The sequence below is a fragment of the Otolemur garnettii genome, unplaced genomic scaffold (assembly GCF_000181295.1).
Source record: "Otolemur garnettii isolate 467f Iridium unplaced genomic scaffold, OtoGar3 scaffold00008, whole genome shotgun sequence".
Classification (NCBI taxonomy): Eukaryota; Metazoa; Chordata; class Mammalia; order Primates; family Galagidae; genus Otolemur; species Otolemur garnettii.
In genome coordinates this window covers 37,654,205-37,669,202 of record NW_003852403.1, presented here as the reverse complement: position 1 = coordinate 37,669,202, position 14,998 = coordinate 37,654,205, and the positions used below count along the sequence as shown (strand labels likewise).

Here is a 14,998-nt window from a genome sequence, read left to right as displayed (position 1 = left end):
AAAAAAAAAAAGAATTTAGCCTTTGGGTGACATAGGTCATGTTGATCTCTGAGATGGAAAAATGCCTGGATAAATGGGACCGCTGACATTTCCCCAGATGCTTACAAAAACTGCTAAGGCTGTCAATGTATCATAGTTTAAGGTCCCATTAAGTGGTCAATGTTGAGAATTTTCTAAATTACATTGGGGTCAAGCTGTATTACAAAAGAAAATCAAACTATGCTTTTTAAGAGTCTGGGGATCAACTTGTTAGGCACGGTGGCTCACACTTATAATCACAGCACTCTGGAAGGCTGAGGCGGGTGGATTGCCTGAGGTCAGGAGTTCAAAATCAACCTGAGTGACTCTGCACCTGTGGTTCAAGTGGCTAAGGCGCCAGCCACATACACCTAACATGGCAGGTTCGAATCCAGCCCAGGCCCACCAAACAACAATGATGGCTGCAACCAAAAAATAGCCGGGCATTGTGGAGGGCGCCTGTGGTCCCGGTTACTTGGGAGGCAGAGGCAGGAGGCTTGCTTGAGCCTAGGAGTTGGGAGGTTGCTGTGAGCTGTGATGCCACGGCACTCTACCCAGGGGAATAGCTTGAGGCTCCATCTCAAAAAATAAATAAATAAATAAATAAATACCAAAAACAACCTGAGCAAGAGTGAGACCCTATCTCTAAAAAACAAACAAACAAAATCCTAACTGAGTATATGGCAGGCTCCTGTAGTCCCAGCTATTTGGGAGGCTGAGGCAAGAGATTGCTTAAGTCCAAGAGTTTGAGGTTGCTATGAGCTGTGATGCCACATCACTCAGTCCAGAGTGACAGAGTGAAACTCTTTCTCCAAAAAAAAAAAAAAAAAAAAGTCTGGGGATTAAAGTATTTCCAAGTAGAAAAATTAGGGGACAGATAATTGGTGACCAGACAGCTGGTTACCCATCTGGAAAGAGGAAATGAAAAGTCTAGAGAGCCCAGCATCCCAGGCTCTAATCAGCTATCCCTGCCACCCCAGAGTAGCACCTGCTGTCCCCTTCGGATGTGTCTGCAAGAGATGGTCTCCTACCAGTGAGCCAATGGTGTTTTTGGCATACATTCCAGGGGTCCAACCACCTTCGGGTGGGAGCCTCAACAAGGAGACTGGACCAGTGCTGGGAGAAAGAAAATGAGAAAGGGATGGATGGGATTATTAGGCCAAGGTAAACTGATGGGAAAAATAAACATGTAAAGGAAGAGAAGGCTAAGTTGAAGGCCCAATTGGTCTGATACAGGCTCCATGCATCTCCCACCCCACTAAGCGAGAGATGGCCACTCCCGTGTTGCCAATGCCACTAGAGGTCTTAACTAGCCAACCAGTGAGGCAACTAGGAGAGGCTTGATAAGAGGCTTGCCCTCTGACAGAAAGCACATGAATCTCTTTGCCCTGACCAGGTAGATGGCTGGCACTCCTATTCTGACCACCTTCTAGTAAAAATGGAAGGGAAGAGATGAAGTCCTGGAAGACACTGTAAATCCAAGAAGCCATTTGCTAGGAATGTGCCCAGCTACGTAAGAGCAGATACAGTAGAGCCACCTGAAGATTCTCGCTCCTACTGTGACCCCTGCCTCAGCCAGCCATACAGCAGAAACCAGACCACTCCCCGGAACACTCGTCCACGCAACAACCTGCACATCCTCGCTAGTAAGACAAGAGTTAAAAGCAAAAGTACATCAGAGAAATGCACTTCCTTCTGGCTGGCTCACCAAAATGTTAGAAGATGGCTTGAGGTAATTGCCAAAATAATTGAGGAAAACAATAAGACTTTAGCAAGAAAAAGAAGGAATTTATTAATGACCTGAGCAAAACACTGGGCTTCATCCTGGTGATTGCAGGTGCCACAGAGAGTGCAGCCTCTGGGTTTTATATACAACTTGGAGGAGCATCAGCAGCTTCTTGGAAACCTCCAGGGTCTTAATTAACTCTGTTCTCAAAACTGCCCACCAGCAAGGTCTTGAAAACAATCCACTTGCGGGTCTTAACCAGCCTCATTTCCATAATAGCCCAGGTCAGCCTGACCCAGACTGGCCAGAATAGCCAGACTGCACCTGTCATCTGCCCTGCTCGTATGGAATACCCACCTTAACAGGTTCTTGAGAGAATCAAATGAGAAGATCTGTGAGAAAGTTGTCTATTGACACATAATGTGTCAAAATAAAATTGAAACTACTTGAAGAGTTTTGCCCAGGGCCACATCTGATTGTGTGTATGTGTGAGTGTCTTTCTGCTCAGCACATTCTGCCTCGTCACAGGGAGAGTTGCACAGGAAGCAATTTGGATTTTTTGTCGTTGTTTTTGTTTTGAGACAGAGTCTCACTTTGTCACCCTCAGTAGATTGCTGTGGGTCATAGCTCACAGCAACCTCAAACTCTTGGCCTCAGGTGATTCTCTTGTTTCAGCCTCCCAAGTAGCTGGGACTACAGGTGCCGGCCACAACGCCTGGCTACATTTAGAGACAGGGGTCTTGCTCTTGCTCAGACTGGTCTCAAACTCATGAACTCAGGCAATCCACCTGCCTCAGCCTCCTAGAGTGCTAGGATTACAGGTACGAGATACTGCACCCAGCTGTTGGAGTTGTTTTTGTTTGTTTTTAAATTTTATTTATTTATTTTTGCAGTTTTGGTCGGGGCCAGGCTTGAACCTGCCATCCATGATATATGGGGCCGGCGCCCTACTCCTTGAGCCACAGGCGCCACCTTATTTTTGTTTGTTTTTAAAGACAAGGTCTCACTGTATTGTCCAGTCTTAAACTCCTGGGCTCAAACTATCCTGCCTCAGCTTCCCAAAAAGCTGGGATTGCAAGTGTGAGCCACCACGCCAGCTAGATTTAGATTTCTTATATTTCTAGCAACTCCTGATGATTTCCCCTATGGAAGTTGTAAAAGGATGTTTGGAAGATTATTTCACTTCCCTACATAGATTGTTCTTTCTACGTTATGGTAGTCTTACAGAAGGAATGGTTGTTATGATATTTAAACCTAACATAGAGTTTCTTCTAATTTACTGGTTCCTAACCCTAACTTCACATTAAAGTTGGCTATAGAGCTTTAAAAAATTACGGACCCTCTCCTTGGTCTGAGGAGAGCCTGGATATTGGATTGCCTGCAAACACGACTGGTGGTCCTGATGTGCAGCCTGGCGGGAGAGCTGCTTGCAACCTTGTTGCAAAGACAAGGTTGTCCACCAGATGGAGACAAAGCACTTCTCAGTGACAAGGGCTTCCCTACAAAGCTTGCGTTCTCTTTGTGTTTACACCAACTATTTATGTAATGTGACCAAGCAGCACAAAAGCGTGGGAGGACAGGTGACATTGCCTTTGGTACTGTTGCTCGCCAACCAAAAAAATTCTTGCCACTACTGAGGAAAAATCCAGAAACAAACTTAAGAAATGACACATGGCTAAAAACATCTCATTTACCCAATCACCTGAACTAGCATCTAAAAATATTTTCAGTCCTTTTCCTAGTTCTCGCTGATAAAACAGAGCATACGAGGGAAGAGAGTCATGTTGCCCTATACAGCAGAAGGGGAAATTTGGAAGTGAGATCTCTCTAAGAATTATGCAAAGAGAAATCAATCTCAGCACAAGTCAATTAGCTTAAGATATGTTGTTCACAGGAACACGCAGATGTAATAATGGGGGTTTGATTTATTCTTAAGTCTGAAGTTTGTCACTGCAAGTTCCCACTTTCCTTTCTCTCATCTTTGCCTAACTTTGTCACAGGAGCTGCAAAAGCTACACACCCCATCTCTCTGCCCCCTTGCAGGTGGAGATGGTTAATGAGATGTAGGTGAAATCACTGGAGAAGGCTTCCTCTTCTAAATAAAATGACAACGGGTTGGACCAAGAACTTTCATTTCTCCCTTGTGCTTCACCCTCTAACCACCCTCTTCCTGGGCACATGAAAGTTGGAGCCACGAGGACAAGTGAGAGGACAAAGGCCAATGTAACTAAGGATGGCAGCAAGGACAGGCAGAGGGAGCTCGGGTCGCCCCATGGTGGTGATTCTGAACAGCTATTCTACTATGGTAGTCAGGGACCATCTGTCCTTGAACTTGTCTTGAGGAGGGAAAAGCCACTATTCATCAGGCTTCCTGTTGTTCACAGATAAATTTGTTCCTAATAGAGCCATCTTTGAAAAGCTATTATATTGGTACATAGACTATAAATATAAGATATTTACAATGTTGGCTTTAGACATTATCCTTTCTAAAGGAGCCCTATAGGCTTTAGGCACAGCTAAGAAGCTCAAGTTGCTTTTTGTTATTTCTAAAAAACATATACTAAGTGCCTAGTTGTAAACACACCAGGCAATCTACCAAGTTTTCCTGTTTTAACACATTTTCTGAGCCAAAATGTATAGTTTGGCATATCACCTTATTGTAGGGTATATATTTTCAACAGAACTGTGCTAGAAAATCCAAGCTGTTCTGTCACTGTACCTGACACAGTCCATGATTTCTTAAGGGGAAAAAACCAGGTCAGGACACTCAGATCACTGCTGCGGCTCTGAACACACAGACAACTACACAAAAATAATAAACCAAATAGCAACAGACAATAAGGCATTTGTGGCTTAGTGCCTATAGCTCAGTGATTAGGACACCAGCCATATACACCAGAGCCGGCTGGTTCAAACCCGGCCCACCCAGAACTGCTAAAAACAACAATCACTACTAAAAAAAAAAAAAAAAGGCCGGGCTGTGTGGCAGGCACCAGCAGTCCCAGATACTTGGGAAGCTGAGGCAAGAGAATCACGTAAGCCCAAGAGTATGAGGTTGCTGTGAGCTATGACGCCAGCTCTCTACCGACGGCAACATAATGAGACTCTGTCTCCAAAAAAATAAAATAAAATAAGGCATTTGCTTCAAGACATGCCTAATTTGATCTTAAGTATAGACAACAAACAAAGATCTATTTATGACTAGAAAAAGAACTGGAAAAGAGTGAGATTTTTACATACTGATTAAGCGGAGTTGTAATTTGCTATTTGATGATCAAGATATTCAGGAGAGCTGCTATTCTGTGATCTGTGGCATATTTCATGGAAGAGAATTTCTGACAATTCATAAGCTGTTTAAAAAGCTAAAGAGAAGGCCCAGTGTGGTGGATTACACCTGCAATCCTAGCACTCTGGGAGGTGCGGGCAGGTGGATTGCTTGACCTTGGGAGTTCAAGACCAGCCTGTGCAAAATTGAGACCTTGTCTCTACTAAAAAGAGGAAAATAAGCCAGGTGTTGTGGTGAGCGCCTGTAGTCCAAGCTAGCTGGGAGACTGAGGCAAGAAGATTGATTGAGCCTAAGAGTTTGAAGTTGCTGTGAGCTATGATGACACCACAGCACTCTGCCCAGGATGACAGAGTGAGATTCTGCCTCAAAAAAGAAAAAAGAGGGGTGGCATCTGCGGCTCAGTGAGTAGGGCGTTGGCGCCATATACTGAAGGTGGTGGGTTCAAACCCGGAGCCGGCCAAACTGCAACAAAAAAATAGACAGATGTTGTGGCGGGTGCCTGTAGTCCCAGCTACTCGGGGTATGAGTGACAGAATGAGACTTTGTCTCCAAATAAATTTAGAAAAAGAAAAGAAATGTGTCCTCTGTGGTTGTGTCATATGCCAACCCTCTGAGCGGCCTGGGGGACAGCAGTAGTGTACTTGAAGTCCAGTGATTGACTGGGCAGGGTGAGGAGGCTCACACCTATAATCCCAGCACTCTGGGAGGCCAAGGGGGGTCGATCCCTTGAGCAACGAAATTCAAGACCAGCTTGAGCTAGAGCAAGACCTTATCTCTAAAATATAGCCGGATGTGGCTTGGCGCCTGTAGCACAGTGATTACGGTGCCAGCCACATACACCAAGGCTGGCGGTTTTGAACCCAGCCCAGGCCAGCTAAACAACAACTGCAACAACAACAACAACAACAAAATAGCCAGGTGTTCTGGCAGGCGCCTATAGTCCCAGCTACTTGGGAGGCTGACACAAGAGGATGGCTTGTGCCCAAGAGTTTGAGGTTGCTGTGAGCTATGATGCCATGGCTGTCTACCGAGGGCAACAAAATGAGACTCTGTCTCAAAAGAAAAAAAGATTGACTACGGAGGAGGAAGTAAATCCTATTAAACGCTGGACTCCACTGTGGTCTGCTCCGGACCCTCTTCTTACTTCCATCCTCCTATTAAGTGTTGGTAACTCTCAGATTTTTATATCCAAACCTAATCTCTCCCCTGAGTCTCAGACTCATTTCCAGATGTCTCCTGCTTATCTCTACCTGGATTTTGGCACAACATCACCAGCCTAACACCCATGTCCAAAAAGGAACTCAACAAAGCATCTCTTCTGCCTGCATATTTGTGTTTTTTTTTTCCAGTCTATAGTAATTTCCCCCCAGATTTATTGATGTATAATAGACATAGTCTATACTTCTGGACAACTCTTTCCTGAGCGCCTGCTCTGTGCCACTCCTGGTGCTGGTGCTGGGGATACGAGGCTGAGCAAGACCAGACACGTCCTACCCCACTGCGTTTTCAGTCTAGAGCGGCAGACTGCCACCAAGCAAGGAGGCACGCACGGAGTCACATGTTCCAATCTGTCATGACAAGGACACGGACATGGAGCTATCTGAGAATACAAAAGGGGAACTGGAGGTCTACTTTACCAGAACTTTACGTACCTATTCACCAATGCTAGGAAACAGATCATGGTGATGATCACCCAACACTGTAAACATACTTAATGCTGCTGAATTATACACTTAAAAACGACTGAAGTGGGGCCTGGCGCCTGTACCTCAGTGGTTAGGGTGCCAGCCACATACACCAAAACTGGCAGGTTCGAAACCAGCCTGGGCCTGCTAAACAACAATAACTGCTGCAACCATAAAAACCCCAGGCATTGTGGCGGGCACCTGTAGTCCCAGCTACTTGGGAGATGGAGGCAAGAGAATTGCTTGAGCCCAGGAGTTGGAGGTTGCTGTGAGATGTGATAGCACAGCACTCTACCCAGGGTGAAAGCTTGAGGCTCTGTCTCAAAAAAAAAAAGTTTTCAAAAAGTTTTCTTTTAAACCTGAAGATGGTTTTGGAAACCACCTGAACGCAGTTGGATTAGAAGTGAGGGCAATCCTGAGACAGTGCCCTTATAGTTGGACCACATCCTGGCAGGTGGTGTCAGAATGTTGGGCAGACTTAGTGGTCCAGAGGACCTGGCTCTCAAACCTTGAATTGGCTAATTTCACGCAGGGTTAAGCAAAGTGACATCCATTAGAACAATACAGAGTCTTGAAATGTGTGTCTTCGCAAGAGAAAGGACATCGAGGCAGAGACTGAAAAACGTTCAATTCCTGGATATAATCATGGGGCCACCCATGGCATGGAATGGCAGGTTTGTTATGATTGGTTACTAAAAGTAAAAGTTATCAGTGGAATTTAGAAATGATGACTCTAACTTGCTAAATACATAAGGAAATGTAAAGTAACAAATAAAAAGGAAAACATCCAATTCCTTATTACTTATTTACCTATTGCTAAAGGAGAGTAAGGAAGAGTGACAGTGGATCCTGACACGGGACCAGGCCGGGTTGGATTCTGGCCAGTCTCAGCTATAGCTACTAACCTCAGAGCCACTTCCCAAGGGAAAAGTTACGGTGAAACAAAAGATAGCAAAGAAGATGGGAAGGATTCGTCAGAGAATGAGAGTAAAAAGGGAAAGGTAAATGGGAAGTCAAGGGACTTGTCCTGTGGAAATTGTAAATGGTTATTTAAAACTGAAAGGAATAGAGTGGGCGTTGATGGGGCAAAATAACAGCCTTAGTGCTGCACCCTCAGAAGCTGGGAGGACTGATGGGCACCCCTACTGGTTCTCCCAACTGGTTCTAGGCCATCCAGAACAGCCGACAGCTGACCGACACCCAGCTAAGATCCGCAGATCCTGCTGCTGATGGCACATGCATAATCAAGCCCGGTCAAGGCAAGACAAACCACCCGAGTGACCTGTAGACTTGTGAGTAATAACAAATGGTTATTGTTCCAAGCCCCTGGGTTTTGAGGTGATTTGTGTATGCTGCAATAACTAACTGAAGCATGAGGAAAATCTGGTCACACGGTCCATCAAATCCTTAGAGAAAGCCAGACACGGTGACTCACACTTGTAATCCTAGCACTCTGAGAGGCCAAGGCTTATTGATTGCCTGAGCTCAGGAGTTCAAGACCACCCTGAGCAAGAGCGAGACCCCATCTCTAGTAAAAATAGGAAAACTAGCCAGGCGTTGGAGGTGGGCGCCTATAGTCCCAGCTACTTGGGAGGCTGAAGCGAGAGGATCTCTTGAACCCAAGAGACCGAGGTTGCTGTTGTAAGGTAGTGGACTCAATCAAGTCACAAAGCCGGTGTCCAGCAATAGCTACAGTTTATTTGGCACCTTGGCGAAGGTGGCTGAGACTCAGTAGATGTCAGCTGCGAAGAGCTAGAGTGCTTATCCTTTAAAGGTTTTAGCTAGGGTAGGAGGGGAGAGTGTTTCTTTGGTGTGCTAGTGACTGTTGCCAGGTTCTGTTCCAGCTGGCTTCCTGCTGAGACTGTTCTGTTCGTTTAAGGTTTAGCCCCCTGGAGCCATTGTGTTCGCTAGCTCCTCCTTTCTTCTGCCTGGGTCCCAGAAGGGGATGGTTTCAGCAAAGGTCACTGAACAGCCAAGATGGAGTACCTTATGCTCAAAGTGGAGTGGCCTATGCTTGTTCTGTTTTTGGAGTGCCTCCGACCAACCTACCAGCTGTGAGTTATGATGACACCATGACACTCTACCCAAGGCCACAGAGTGAGATTCTATCTCAAAAAAAGAGAAAAAAATCCTTAGAGAAGTTTGAAGATTTCTTTTCTGAGCCTTTAAGAATCTCCTTTCCTGTATTCTTGACATCAGCTCTCCCCATCTCCAAAGAAACGTCACCAGCCCATGGCTCTGCTGTGTCCCTCCTGCTCAGCTGCTGCTTTCCCTCCTCTCGGAGGTCCTTGGTACAGGAACAGCCAGCCTTTCAGCGCAATCGCCTGCCAAGGGCTCTGATTAAATCTGCCTGCTGGATTGTAGGTTGGTGGGAAGCCAGATTCCCTTTCTCTTTCCCGAGGGCTGGGGAGACAAGTGTGGCCCCGGGGCTCTCGGGAGCAGACACTTGACAGAAGGGTAAGCCCAGATCTCACTCTTGGCCTTGGAGCCCGGGCCTTACTTCCATTCCCTTGCCTAGAGGCCGGCTAGAGACTGATGCTGCTCTGCGGGCCTGGAAGCAGCTGGCAGCCTAGGCCTCTGCAAGCTCAGCTCTGAAATCCAACTTTCTCCCTGTGTCTTTCAGACTCTCCCAGCCCTTCTGGGTCAAGGTACCATCTGGCCATAGGTTTAGCAACTGCCAAACTGTTTTCCTTAGAGGGCTTCAAGCAGAAGCAGAAAGTGATCTCACATTTTAATGGGATCCCTCTGGTTGCTGAGTAGCAAGGGAGGGACTGCAGCCAAGCCAAGGCATAAGCAGGGAGGCCACTCAGGAGCTGCAGGATGCTGGGAGCCCCATGTGAGAAATGTTTGGATCCTGGACATATTCTGAGGGCAGAGCCAGTAGACTTGCTGATGGGGAACAAAAGGAGATGGCCTCAAGATTCAGGGACCAAGCAGCTGGAAGGGTACAGATGAACTAAGGTGGGGAAGAGCCGACTTGGCTCAATGCAGGGAGAGAAAGAGCTCAGGATGTTGGGGTGGGAACCCAGAAATCAAAGCTCTAATACCAGCCATGCCACACACTAAGAACAACACTCACTAATCACAATGCCAGGCCCTCTTCCCGGCTCCACCCCACATCATCTCCATCCCCTCCCCGCAGTCCTTTATATAAGGTGGACTTGACCATCCTCATCTCACAGAGGTCAGGAAGGCTTGGGGGGACACATAGCAGCAGAGCTAGAGCTCAACCCCCAAAGCCCGTGCTCCTAGGCAAGCATAGAACTGCCTCCTGAATCGTATATCCACTTTCACTTGCTGGACTTCAGCTTCTGCACCTGAGAATCAAAGGTTAGGGGTGCACATCTCTCTGTCCTGGCAGTATAAATGTGCCCACTGTGGGTCTGTGACCCGCTTTCTGACTGAGGACATTGAGTGCCAACACGCAGCATGCTGGCTTTGAGAAACTGCTGCAGTGAAAAGCAGGACAAAGAAAATGCCCCGAATACCCACATTCTGGTTCTGAGAATATTGTGATGTATTATGAATGGGGCCTTCTGAAGTGTGGTTTGAACACCTAGTTAAATAATAATTCGTTCCTGGCTATGAGACATTTTGAAGGATAAGCTCTAATGAAATAATATTATGAGTTGTGAATTGGAACATTAAATTAAACATCACTTACATTCATTTCTGTCATCTCTAGCTTTCTTCTTGGGGAAAAATGAATTTCTATGAAGAGTCGAGGTTCTTGAGCCCCTCGCATGGATTTTATGTGTTATTAATAAGCCAGTCTTTAGGGGGTGGGAATAAGGAGAAACAGAATCTTGTTGCAGGATTTTTACTCAGATATTATTCCATAGCCTCAGTTGGCATCATAGTCTGTTTGGGCTGCTGTAACAAAAATACCAGAGACTGGGTGGCTTCAACAAGAGACATTTAACACAGTTCTGGAGGCTGGGAAGTTCAAGATCAAGGTACCAGCAAATCTGGTGTCTGAAGAGAGCTTGCTTCCTCGTTTGTGGGTGGTCATCTTCTTATGTCCTCATGTGGTGGAGAGCAGAGAGAGATGAAGCAAGCTCTCCTGTCTCTTCCTATGTGTACAGGGCACAAATCCCATCTGTGAGGGCTCCACCCTCATGACCTAATTACCTCCCAAAGGCCCCAACTTCTAATATCATCATATTGGGGACTAGGATTTCAACTTAAAAATTTTGGGGAAACACAAACATTCAGTCCACAGCTTTAGGGGAGTAAATGTTCAAGGTGTTGGTCTCTGGGCTGGACAGATGCTCTGTGTGAGTTTCCAGTCAACTGCTTACTAGCAGGAGACAAGTTATTTAACCTTGCTGAGACTGCAAGACTGGGGCAGATACAAGGACCCTTCAGAAAATTCATTCCTTGTGATTTCTCCTTTAACCCATGAGGCATTTAAAAGCCTATTGTTTAATTTCCAAATATTCCTGTAGTCCTATTTACTCAGGAGGCTGAGGCAAGAGAGCTGCTTGAGCCAGAGTGTTTGAGGTTGCTATGAGCTATGACGACACCACAGCACTCTAGCCTGGGCAACAGAGTGAGACTCTGTCTCAAAAAAAAAAAAAAAAAAAAAAAGTTTCTAAATATTTATGGAATTCCTAAATTTTCTACTTTTTTAAATCTCTAATTTAATCCCACTGTGGTCAGAAAATCTATTTCCATCTTTTTATATGTATTGAGACTTGCCTTTTTCTCATCCTATTTTATTTTTTATTCCGTCTCCATAGTGACTGTCAAAAATTGCCAATGCCATCTACGTTGCAAGTTGTCGGTGTAGGGTAGTTGGGAAAAGTTTTCCTTTAGCAGTAATCTTGCCTCAGATAAAAACCTCATTGGCTTTAATACTTACACTGCATGAAGAATATTTTAAATGTGCTTAAAGAGAATGTATATTCTGCTGTCATCTGGTGAAGTGGTTTGCACTGGTCAGTAGATCAAACAGGAGGACGTTCTACATCCTTACTCATTTCCTGTCTTGTTCTATCTATTTCAATTTTATCAGTTTGCTCTCCATAAATTACGATAGTTATATTCTCTTGGTTTATTGACCTTTATTATAAATGCTTTTTATTCTTATGAAAATGTCTTTGTTTCTAGTGTTATTTCTTAAAACCTATTTTGTCTGATATTAATATAGCCACTCCAGCTCTCTTTTGGTTTGCATGGCATAGCTTTTTCCATCTTTTTTTTTTTTTTAGAGACAGAGTCTCACTTTATTGCCCTTGGTAGAGTGCCGTGGCGTCACACAGCTCATAGCAACCTCTAACTCCTGGGCTTAGGCGATTCTCTTGCCTCAGCCTCCCGAGTAACTGGGACCACAAGCTCCTGCCACAACGCCCGGCTATTTTTTTTTTTTTGCAATTTGGCCAGGGCTGGGTTTGAACCCGCCACCTTCAGTATATGGGGCCGGCACCCTACTCACTGAGCCGCAGACACTGCCCTTTTTCCATCGTTTGACTTTCTGAAAAAGTCTACATTTCTCCTTCACAATATTTTTTATCTTTAAATTTTTTTTTTTTTTTTTTTTGAGATAGAGCCTCAAGCTGAGCCCCTGGGTAGAGTGCCGTGGCTTCACTGCTCACAGCAACCTCCAACTCCTGGGCTCAAGCGAGTCTCCTGCCTCAGCCTCCCAAGTAGCTAGGACCACAGGCGCCCGCCACAACACCAGGCTATTTTTTAGTTGCAGCCATTATTGTTGTTTGGCGGGTCCGGGCTGGATTCGAACCCGCCACCTTAGGTGTATGTGGCTGGCGCCTTAGCCGCTTGAGCCACAGGTGCCGAGCCATCTTTAAATCTTTTAATTTTTGTTTATGTTTTAAATTTTAGATTAATATGAGGATACAACCATTTAGGTTATAGTCTTTACATTTGTTGGGTAAGGTTGCTGTTGTAGTTGTGTCTCGCCCCCATTTTTTGAGACAGAGTCTCACTATGTCGCCCTGGTTGAGTACAGTACAGTCATAGTTCACAGCAACCTCAAACTCTTGGGTTCACGTGATTCTCTAGCCTCAACCTCCCAATAGCTGGGACTTCAGGCACCCACCACAATGCCCGGCTATTGGCTATTTTTATTTGTATTTATTTTTTAATCTTTTTTTATTTGCTTTTTTTGTGCAGTTTTGGCCAGGGCTGACTTGAACCTGCCACCCTTGGTATATGGGGCCGGTGCCCTACTCCTTGAGCCACAGGTGTGAGTCACTGCACCTGCTCCAAGTTGGTGGATTTTTTCTTTCAACACTTTAAATATTTCTTGCAGTCTTTTCTTGTTTGCCTTGTTTCTGGAGAGAAGTTGTCTTTTCCCTCTTTGGCTTCTTTCATTATTTTTCTTTACCTTTACTTTCTGTAGTTTGAAAAAAATATGGCTAGGTATAGGGTTTTTTGCATTTTTTCTGCTTCGTGTTCTCTGAGCTTCCTGGGTCTGTCATTTTGAGTCAGACATTAATTTGGAGGAAGTTCCCAATTATTATTATTTCAAATATTTCTTCTGCTCCTTTCTCTCTCAGTATTCCCATTATATATACAGTTATCCCATAGTTCTTAGATCTTCTGAGGAGTGGGGTTAAAGACTTTTTCTCCTTGCTTTTCAGTTTTGGAGATTTCTGCTGAGATATCTTCAAACTCAGACATTCTTTCTCATCTGTGTTCAGTCTACTAATAAGCCCATCAAAGACATTCTTCACTTCTGCTTTCAATCTGCAGCATTTCTTTTTGACACTTTCTTAGATTTTCCACCTCTCCACTTCCATCACCCATCTGTTCTTGCGTGTTGTCTGCCCTGGGCACATTAATCAGAGTTTGAAAAAATTCAAACTATTCATCTGGTCTGGCAATTCCAATGTCCCTGCCATATCTGAGTCTGATTTAGGGGCTTTCTCTGTCTTTTCAAACTATGGTTTTTGCCTTTTTAGAATGACTTTTTTTTTTAATGGAGATAGAGTCTCACTGTGTCACTCTTTGTAGAGTGCTATGGCAGCATAGCTCACAGCAATCTCAAACTCTTAGACTCAAGCAATTCTCTTGCCCCAGCCTCCCTAGTACTGGGACTACAGGCACCTGCCACAATGCCCAACTATTTTTTTGTTTGTTTGTTTAGCTGGCCCAGCCGGGTTCAAACCCACCAGCTCCAGAGCATGTGGCCAGCACCCTAACCACTGAGCTACAGGCTGCCCTTTGAAAATGACTTGTAATTTTTTTTTTTTTTGCTAGACAAAATGTACTGAGTAAAAGCAACTGCTAGATATAGGCTTTAGTGATGTGATGGTAGGATGTGAGGGGAAAGAAATGTCCTCTACTCTTGTGATCAGGCCTCTTGCAGACAGCCTGTGCCTCTTGGTGTCGAAGGTAGCCTGTGGTCCTCAGTTCACCCCCCTCATTTAGGTGGGACATGATAGCTCGAGTGGGCTGGAGTTGGGCATTTCCTTTGCTCTACGTGGAAGGTTAGAGCTAGCTGAGATGGCTATTTACCCATCCCCAGGTCAGTTCGGTTAACTAGCTAACTACTTTCCCCTAAGGGCGCAGCTTGTTAAGAAAAAAAAGCCAAACCCTCTGTGTACAGTCACACATGGCTTAATGATGGGGATATGGGGATATGTTCCGAGACCATGAGGCGATTTTGTCATCGTGGGAGCATCATCACACGCATGCACAGTACTGGAAGCACAGTACGGGGGCATAGCCTGGTGCTCCCAGGAATCAAGGCTGCACAGCACGGAACTGCACTGAGTACTGCAGGCAATTGTAACTCAGGGGCAAGTATTCGTGTGTCCAAACACATCTAAACATAGAAGAGGTACTGTAAAAATATGGTGTTATAATCCTACAGGACCATGGTCATATATATGGTCTGTCATTGATCAAAATGTCCTTATGGGGCACATGACCGTATTTCAAAACAGTTCCTGTTTCCTTCTCCCTGCCAGAAGCACAATCTCTAATATTTACTGTGGAGTGTGTGACTGTCACACTCTGCTCACTGAGCCTCCTGCTCTCGTCGCTCATTGTCAGGCTTCCCTTCCTCTGCGCTGCCTCCCCCAGAGGTTCCAGCCCACAGGTTGCTGCCATGGAAAGTTGTGAGTCTCTGTCTGTCTCTCTACCCTGGCAGGCAGTGGCTTGCCCTATGACCTCACTGGTCTTACAGATCTAAGAAGAGCTGATTTTTCAGTTTGTTCAGTTTTCACTTGTTTTTATTAGAGTGGTGGGTGACTTCCGAGCTCCACATGTCCCAGACCAGGAACTGAAATCCTCTGCTCAGTTTACATTTTTTTTTTT

General features: G+C 45.2%; 1 non-coding gene and 1 pseudogene across 1 annotated transcript; one reads left to right on the top strand and one right to left on the bottom strand.

The window, feature by feature from the left end:
• The first annotated feature begins 8,692 nt into the window (after nucleotides 1-8,692).
• Nucleotides 8,693-14,998, top strand: part of LOC100962012 — a 21,040-nt pseudogene continuing 14,734 nt past the window's right edge.
• On the bottom strand, nucleotides 11,449-11,592 carry LOC111723164. The gene has a single exon (XR_002771762.1). It is a non-coding gene; the product is annotated as a U4 spliceosomal RNA (small nuclear RNA).